The 9932-nt window shown below is 42.6% G+C and overlaps 1 pseudogene; it reads left to right on the forward strand.

The window, feature by feature from the left end:
• The first annotated feature begins 7665 nt into the window (after positions 1-7665).
• LOC141264441 (uncharacterized) lies at positions 7666-9698 on the forward strand (annotated as a pseudogene).
• Positions 9699-9932: the final 234 nt, after the last annotated feature.

Below are 9932 nucleotides of genomic sequence, written 5' to 3' on the forward strand. Positions count from 1 at the left end.
ATTTTTTCATGTACGCGTTTTGTACAGACGTATTAAGGAGCTCGGTTCAACAACTTCATTAATGCACACAGTCTATATGATCACATCATCTGTTTTTTATTAGATTTTGTCTAGAAACCTTAGAATATGTAAAGATGCAGTGAGGAAATATGGAAGGATCCTAGTAAATACTTGCTGCTGTTTCCCAGTTACATTTCTTGGCTTTTCATTTCTTTAGTAGAAAAAAAACGAATTTGAATTAGAAAAAGAAACCCCTCCAATATGTCATAATATTGCTTTTAAAATACATTTTCCTCTTTCACGCTCAGAGACAACAATTAAACGATGTAAATGAGGTTTATGTGCAGATCTTTATGCATAAACACATAAAGGCTTGCGATTGATGGCCTATCCGCTATGGGGAGTTCTCCGAACTTATTAACACCGAGGCCCTGATAGAACTACAGATGGAATAAAATACTATTGCATCTCTTCTTTGACATAAAACATTTTCAAGGCTGCACTGATAATCGGCTTCTGCCTCCAGACCCTAAATTACCATATTTTTCAGCATGCAAAATATTTTCCAGGAGTGACAGATAATAACTTCACTGGCTGCTTCCTTCGTGTTACACGCTAGTTCAGATCTGTGATGTTGCCAGCTTATTAAAAACCAATGCTATTATTTTTCAACACCTGCCACATTTTAAACAATTGTGAAACAATCCCAGTATCTGCAGTCTTTGAAGGCTCATCCAGTATAACTGTTTTGTAGTTTGTTTTTTTCACATAATGTGTTTCTACCAGTGGATTTTTAAATGTAATTAGTATTTATTGAATATACATCTCAAAAAAGACAATTTAAAGAGGGACATGTTATACATATTATATCCTTATTATACAGGCCTGCATTTAGCATGCAAAGCTGGAGCATGACATCTACTGGCCATAGCTGGAATTGCTCTCATTGCATTTGCACATTGCATTGGGTCTCTTCTGCCACCTACTGGTATAATGTTGAATGTGACAATTATTTTTCATGGTTTTCTATCCCCTGGCTCTTCCGAATTCTAAAGCTCATTAATGTTCCAACGGATAAGAATTTACATGAATCAGCATTCACTAATTTTCACTCTGCATAGTCTTCCTTTAGTGATTTTACTTGTTATATTTAAATGTTCTATATAATAATTGTCAGAAGGAGCTCGTGTTATTGATGCAATTTTTATAATATTTAATCATACATCACAATCATATATATTATATTATGACAACCCACTTCTTTATCCAAACAGTTACACGACTGTCCTGGCTCCAGCACCAGCCTCTCTGTTGTCATGCTCCAACAGTCGGGTGGTCACGGTAATCCATGCGCATCTCTAAGGTCTCACATCTTGGCCTTATAGTCTGGCTATGGTGGTGGCATGCTACCTGAGTATCCAGGCAGTTGGTATGGCTCCCTTTACTAGTACTCCTTTGTACTTCACTTCATTACTGAGTCTTCTGACAAATTCTGCTCTGCTATGTTGCTGGGCTCTGCTACACCATCATAAGTGCCTACTGACATACAAATTTCTGCTATACTGCTTGGTTCTGCTACATCATCACAATTGAGCCTCCAGATATATCCACCAGTGTTGTACTGCTCAGGTCTGCTACATCATCCCAATGGTGCCTCTTAACATACCCGGCACTGCTGCACCACTCTATTCTGCTGCACCAGGATCCTCCTGACATATTTAGCTCAGCTGCACTGTCCACATTTGCTGCATCAATGTTCCTCCTCTCATACACAGCTCTGCTGCATCATTCCACTCTGCTGCAGTACTGCTCTGCCACATCACTGAGTCCACTTGTAAGGAAATGGACATACTGCCCACGTTCCCCACTTGAAGAGCAAGTGCTTTACTGTATTGTGAAATGTGAACTGTGACATGCGATAATAGTGTTGGTTTTGTCTGTTGACTGACAGTATGGAGAGTTAGAGTTAAAGATTGGGCTAGCCCAGAGTGAGAGGGGATAAGGTGAAGGGACAAAGACAGTTTCCTGTTAGTACGTCAGATAGGGCCCAGTGAGCATCTGAAGTTGATCTAAGTTTTAGACAGTAGCAGTGCCGCACGACGAAGGAAGGGGTCCTGAAACGAGGGGAGACCAACATGGTGGTTAGCATGAGCTGGTGCAAAGAGAAAAGGAGAACCGACGAAAGGACCACAATGCCCAGACTGACCACGGGTCTACCAACCCAAACTTTCAGCCTCATGTTGCTATTAGGCTGTTAGTTTGGGTTGAGAGACCACTGTCAGTACCGGTATTTTGGTCCATTTACGGACCATCAAACTTGTCCATGTGAACCTGGCCTAAGCCAGAAATGCAAAGGATACAGATTCATCTGGACTGTCCTGGATGGAGTGGGAGTTGAGCTTTCTCTTTACACTCCAGCACTTGGTTCCTTTTCAGATTATCCACGCACTTAATTGAGGGAAATTACATTTTTCTCAACAAAACTCCTTCTGATCATTTCACTGTGAGATAAAAAACAGCCTCTCAGTAGCTGCACTGCTACAACAGCTATAGGCTTAGATGCTTTTATGTCTTCATAAAGGAATACTAAAGTACAGAATGTCTACATTTGATTTAAAGTTGAATGCATTTTTGTTTCCGTCGCAAGCCTTTACAGTCTGGAGAAATGCTGGGGGGTAATGAACTTCAATTAGATTATTTACAGGAAATTCAGATGAATATCTTCCCCCCATTATCAGTAGAATTCCTCAATTCTGCTAACCTCCAGACAAATCTATGTATGTTCAAGTATTGAATCTGCAGCTATTCATATGCTTTGTACTGTATGTACATTTTATTCAGATATTAGTCAGCCGCTCCTTCACCAGTGCTATCTATTAATTTGTCACAATTTAAAGAAAAGCTGTCACCTCATTGTTACTCCGAGCAATTAAATACCATCGCCGTTGTGTTAATTTTCACACTTGTCATTAAATAGTCACTGTTGTTCCAATAAACTTTGCATAAATCAATAGTACTAGCAATTCTAATTAAAATTGTAATACAACTTATAACAGAAACATTCTTCTGTCTTCACCTATTGAACAGTTCACTGAGGGATCAGATTACAGATACCTATTGAAGTCTATGGAGAGGGGAAGAGAGAGGAGGACAGAGGAGCAGAATGAGAGACAGAAGCTGGGAGATACACAAAGGGCACTGCTGCTACTATAGTATGTGCTTTGGATTCACAGACACGTTGCTCAATACTGATGTATAATTTTACTCCATCCTGTTGCTGCTTTTGATAGTTTGTTACAAAGAGACAGGAGAGCAGAAATCCCGCTGTGCCAAACGTGTTACCGCTACAGTCAGTGGTTGACTGCAGCAGATACCTGTCCATCTGGACCGAGCAGTATAGAGAAGACAGGGAACTTCTGGAAAGTGTCGGGTGAGTATTATTTGTTTTGCTACTTTAGATCATTCTAAGATGTATTTTTGTATTTTTTGTGGCTACCCCGTTCCATTTAAGAAAGCTTTAACCCCTACAAAGATATGTTAATAAATGATAATCAACACAAAATTTTGGACCTATAGTATGTAAGAAAGTAAAAGGGTTAACAACGGTTGCTGTCCGTTCTGCTCTCTTAGGGTCCCTTCTGCCTTCTTGTTTCTGGAGCCTTTCTACTCCTCTGTCTCTCCTCTTTCCTTCCTTCTCCTTCTTCTCCTCTCTGGCCCCGGCCTTCTCTCCAGGCCTGCCTCATGGAGCTGAGCTCAGGCCGAGCCTGTCAGCTCTCTCTCCCTTGCTGCTCTGACTCACTGCACTCAACTCTCTCCTAAGATGGCCCCCACCTTTTATCCCAATGAGCTCCTTCCTATGCTCCAGAAACCGTCCCCTTCTGCTCCTACATCACTGGGTTCTCTCCCCCCTCCCCACTCCAGCCAGGGACATGGTCAGTTGTGCCTGCATTTAAATGGGAGCACCGTCGAGCTGTCCCCCGGAAATGGGGTGAGTGTGTGTATGAAGCTACTGAGCCCTGGTCCATACTCCATCCTTACCTGGGAGTGAAATATCACACCTCTGGTTGAGGTGCAATACCCCTGTAGCAACTGAACCCTCGGGGCGCTACATTCCCCCCTGGTAAACCACAGCACGCCCTCGGGCTGGAAAAGAGTAAAAACATTTGATTTACAAGACATGCAAAACTTTTTTTTTTCAAAACCTTTCACATTAGAGAACGGCTGGCATTATTCAACTTCCCTTTATGGGAAACACTTTCTCCTCTTCAACACTTTTCTTTACTAGACATTATACTGCATTTTTAATACTACCCGAACTCTTTTGTCATATACCATATAAAACATTTTCTCTATTATGTCACTCTTTTAGCAGCATATATACCAATTCTATATATAAAACTTTTTTTTTTTTTAAGTAAATTCTCTTCTTCACTGGCCACTGTGCAACTTGCGACCAGGTGTCCATTCTTTCAACAAGGTGCAAAACTTCAGCAAACTTTCAAACATGAGGGACTCGTTCGTAAACCCTCAATTGTAGAGGACATATTGATACTCATGCTAGAGCAACTCCATTTTGTCTACTAGCTTTAAAATCATGTTATTATCACTCCTTGCATAACATACATTCTTTCTTTCTCTTCCCATAGAACTTATCTCACACTAACCTTTTCTCAAGAGAACATTTTGTCAGACACTGTTATCTAACTTGTTTAGGCCAGGTTTGACCTTGTAAAATTTCCAGAGTGCTTCAAACTAACAATAATAATATCACCATATATGTGTTTTCCGTAATAATTGTGCTAACATCAGTTAGCCTATAGTATTGTAGTATGGCTGTAGAGTTGATTGGCTATTTGATATACTCAAAACAATACAAAATGCTAAGCAAAATAAACGGGATCAGAGATTCCTTGAATCCTCCCAATACAGAACATTGTTTCTGTTTGGTTTTCTGTGGATTGCAATCAACATAATAATTTGACACTCACTTGGTCAACCGTGAAGGGTTATTGCCCTCCCTTAACAGTTGGTGCCGTGACTCGGATTCGAACTGAGGTTGCTGCGGTGAGAGCGCCGAGTCCTAACCACTAGACCACCAGGGACGCCCGTCCACCTCTGGACGTCCACAAAGAGAGACCTGCTTTCAGCCTCCCCCACTGGAATTGGGACTGAGCATCCCCCACAAAAAGCCACAGTAAGTGCACCGGTTCTTTACTAGTGACACTAACCGTTTGGAGTGGTTTCCACGTGGTGTGTGGTTGTTTGCAGTATCTCCGGACGTCCTGGTTGGATATAGTCAAAGGTGAGACTATAAGGGGTGTAGTCCCATTAGGGGTCTGATATTCTGATATTATTTAACTTTAAAGCAGTATCACCTCGGATTGACAAGTGAATATTGTGTGAATCTTTCTCAGCTTCTGACAAAAATCCTTAGGAGAGACTGAACATTGTTAGTTTCAGTCGCGGCAGGTGATCGAAGATTGGGTAGGACACGCAAGTAGATATACGTATATCGAGTGTCCGGAGCGCTGCTAAGTTGCTAAGAGCTGCAAAGCTGATGCAAAAGTGCTCCTCCTTTCATTGTGCTGTGAAAAAATTCCCCCGATGGGAGGGTGTGAGTTTATAGTGGAACAGCTGGGGGCTCTGGCCAGACTCCGCTGTGCACGAGCATTAAGAATCTTTGTTGGTTGTGAAGCGGCAGTAGTGATTAATCAATGTTTCCGTGGAGCAAAAAGAATTTGTCTTCCCCGCAGGAGGGGGAGACTGTGATGAATATCATGATCAGTCGAGAAGGGAAAAGATCATTTAAGCACGCGCCAAAAGTGTTTAAGGTGTTAAATTTTCCTGTGGAGGGGAGGAGGCTTCAGCCTGTGTTGTGGGATGAAGGCATCCGGCAGCGAAAGGGTAGATTAGCTGACTGTGGATTGTTGGAAGACGCTGAGAAGTTCAGGAAAGTGGCACATGAGATTTGTGATGAAGGATATGTTGAAATAGAGGAGGAGATGAAGCCTGGTTATTTCAATTACTTTTATGTCAAGAAAGGCAAATTATCTAGCACTGTGACAAAAACTGGTTGTTTTGTGCTACAAAATGAAGCTGATGGGGAAAAAGTACAGGAAGAAGTAGATTCCCCTTCCCAACTTATGTGTCCACAAACCGAATCTAGAGCCCCTAGAGAAGCATCCCCTACCCCCACAAATGTAGCAGTACCCCAGCCCCTGAATCCGGAAACTGAGCAATTTATACCTTATGAGATTAAATACCCTGCACTTCCCACTGAGAGTCAGCCACCATCATATAACCCAGACGGTTGGCTCTGTAATGTGTGTTGGGTCACTAATCGAGGATGGCGCAGGACGTGCTATAATTGTGGAGCACGTAACCCGGTGTTATAGCACCAACCTGCCCATTACTTAACGTAGACGGGGGGTATTATAAACCACCACCCCCACCTGCCCCTGCCATGGTCCATACTCCATTCAGAGAGACCCAAGGTCCTCTGAACTCTTCCCTATTCATCCTCTCCCAAACTAGGGAATTAGAACATGGACACGAGTATCAGGAGTATCAGGAGGTGGCGTTTGTTTTACTGAATGGTCCTTCGGAATTCTCCACTATACTGAGAATAGGCATGGGGAGTATTCCACAACAGCAGGTTGAGATCATTGTAAACGCAGCAAATGCGAAACTGCAGCATGGGTGGGGGCTAGCTGCAGAGATATGTCGTATTGGGGGACCTACAATACAAGCTGCATCTAATGATTACATCCGTGACCATGGTCCATTAAGAGAAGGAGAGGTGATGGCTACAAGAGCCGGACAGCTATCATGTCAGTTTGTTATACATGCGGTTGGACCAAAATATGATCCCCTAGATTTACCCAGGTCACAACACCTGCTTAAAGAAACAATCCAAAACACCCTGGCATATGCATCACAGCTTCATGCTGCCCCAACCCTTGCCCTGCCATTCATTTCCACTGGCATCTTTGGATACCCAAAAGAGGATGCGGCCAAAATAATAGTCGGGGCTATAAAGCAGTATATTGCCATGCATCCAACTAAATTGAGAGAGATAAGACTCTTGGCCATCGACAGGGATCTTGTTGATTATGCTGCTCAATTAATCAAACCCACAATCAAACCCGATATCTGGTCTCCTCCAGTATTCCCCTACCTCCAAGATCTCCCCACAATCAGTACAATGGTAGTTGCAGCACCCGCAGTACCCATAGCACAGTATCCCCCCTTGCTCCCCCGGTATCCTCCTCCCTTACAGCCCCACTACTACCCCATGGTGGTACCTGATCAGCAAGTAATGTATCCCGAGAGAAGACCAGTAGTGAATTCCCGTCTTCAGTGTTGGAGGTGTTGCCGAGCAGGACACTTCCAAAGGGACTGTCACACCCCTGCTGGTCAGTGCACCACACAAGTCCCCGTATTCAGAAATAGGACAACCAGCCCACGGGACTTGTCACGAGAAAATGTTCCCCAGGACCGCCCGTTCTGAAAGGAAGGCCAACCAGAGTCTACCATCGTGATAATGCCCGTAACCACCCCCGGGCTCTGTTCATCTGTAGTTCTCCCAGTGGGAGGGAATGAGGGAATCCATCCGGTAAAGTTCATGGTAGACACTGGGGCTTCTATTCCAGATCCAGCTGATGCAGAAGGTTGTCATACCCTCAAGCCTGGAGATTATGTATATGTGAAGAAGCATGTTCGGAAACACGGACTAGACCCATTGTATGACGGACCATACCAAGTGCTCCTGACGACCCCAACAGCAGTAAAACTTGAAGGGAAGTCAACATGGATCCATGCTTCACATTGCAAACGTCAACCATCCTGAGATGTTTTATGATAGTATGTATAGTTGGACTAGTCAATACCTGGAATAGCCTACATCAGAGTACTGACCCCTTTAATAACAAGTTCATTACTCACCATCAGATTTTGGTACAAGAATTGAGACAATTAGAAAACAACCAGATCAGTGACTGTTGGATATGTACTCACTCACCAGTTTCAGCCGCTAGTATGCCCTTTCTGGTGGTCCCAGTCACTTTGGAAGAAATACTAAACTGGCCAAATTTTAGTAACGCCCTTGCTAATAACGCTACTAAGTTTAGTAGATTATGGAACACCACTGTAGGTATACCAGTAGTTGGGTGGGTGGATCTCCCCTGGTGGCAAGGAAATCTTACTGCCACTAGTAAACACCTGCAATTTCTTGCCCTTAATGGAAACATATGGGTGCTCAGAAACAAGTCTTCCCTGACTAATTTAGGCTTCATACCAACTGAAGGTTTACAGATTAGTTTTAATGCCACCTCTAATACGGCAGATGCTTTTAAACCGTCATTGTTGGAAAGATACATTCATAATCACTCATGGGCACATGTAAATCTGTTTATAAAAGGCACCAATGACACATGTTATAAAATATCTGGTAATATCCCTTGTAATGAATCCTCTGAATATAAGCCTAGTGATCCAACATGTGGCAATCCAAATGTTGGATATTGTAGCCCCCTGGGACAAATGCCTTCATGGTGTATTTTATCAAATAACACAGTTTTTATTGATTTGGTACATAAATTAGTATTACAGCACTCTGCTTTATGGGATCTGCCATCAGTCACATATTGGGTCTGTGGGAATAATGCGTACAAATGGCTCCCAGTCGGAGTAGGGGGGACTTGTACGTTGGCCCGGCTAACTCCCGCCACTTATCTTATTCCCCATAGTAAAGTAGATATGAGAACCATCCCTCTTCATACCATTTATAAACGTGCCAAGGACAACACCCCACGCCCATCAGGAAGACCTCATTTAGTACAAATGAGTATACCTGATAAGATAGTTAGTACTGTCTTCCTCTACCCTATGGTTACACAAATGTGGGACAAGTTAGTGGAAGTCACTGACTACTTAGATGATCCGATTTAGACTATTTTGGAAGTAATTAATACTACTGTTGCAGTGCAGAATCAACTTATCATAGTGGCTAATCAACATACTTTAGTGCTGGACTATTTGACAGCAGCTCAAGGAGGGATGTGTCAGGTTGTAGGCCCAGCCTGTTGTCACTATATTGACCCATATATTGACCCCGACTCTACCATACGGTTAAAGACTAAAATTAGGAAACTCAGAGAAGAATATAACAAACATAACAAATTGACCAAAGACAGTTGGTGGTCTGATACATTTTCCTTTTTAAATCCTGCTTATTGGTTTAAAGGGATTGGTGGATGGATTGCTGGAATATTACAAGGAGTGTTGCATATTGCTGCTGGCATCTTGTTAATATATGTTTTACTAAAACTAGTCTTTTTTTCGTATTCCATTCTGCATGAGGAAAACCTGCCAGTCATCGGAAAGCAAGGAGGACACTGTCAACCGATATCCAGTGCTACTGTACACGGACCTCCCAGATGTAACCAGCATTGAGGACCTGGATGACAAGGGAATGATGACCTTTACCCGCTTGCCCCAACCAACCTCAGATCTGAGCTTATAATTATATCAACTAACAAGGGGGGATGGACATACCGCGACAGCCTCAATTGGTAACAAGGGCACTAATTGAGTGAAGACCAATGTCCCTCAGGCTCAAAGCATGACCCTGGGATAGCACCTCTATTGTTGATAATAACATAATTTTTAGGGGGGAATGTAGAGGACATATTGATACTCATGCTAGATCAACTCCATTTTGTCTACTCGCTTTAAAATCATGTTATTATCACTCCTTGCATAACATACATTCTTTCTTTCTCTTCCCATAGAACTTATCTCACACTAACCTTTTCTCAAGAGAACATTTTGTCAGACACTGTTATCTAACTTGTTTAGGCCAGGTTTGACCTTGTAAAATTTCCAGAGTGCTTCAAACTAACAATAATAATATCACATATATGTGTTTTCCG

This window comes from Phyllobates terribilis, unplaced genomic scaffold, assembly GCF_046119375.1.
Source record: "Phyllobates terribilis strain yellow unplaced genomic scaffold, ASM4611937v1 Scaffold_4__5_contigs__length_816908805, whole genome shotgun sequence".
NCBI lineage: Eukaryota > Metazoa > Chordata > Amphibia > Anura > Dendrobatidae > Phyllobates > Phyllobates terribilis.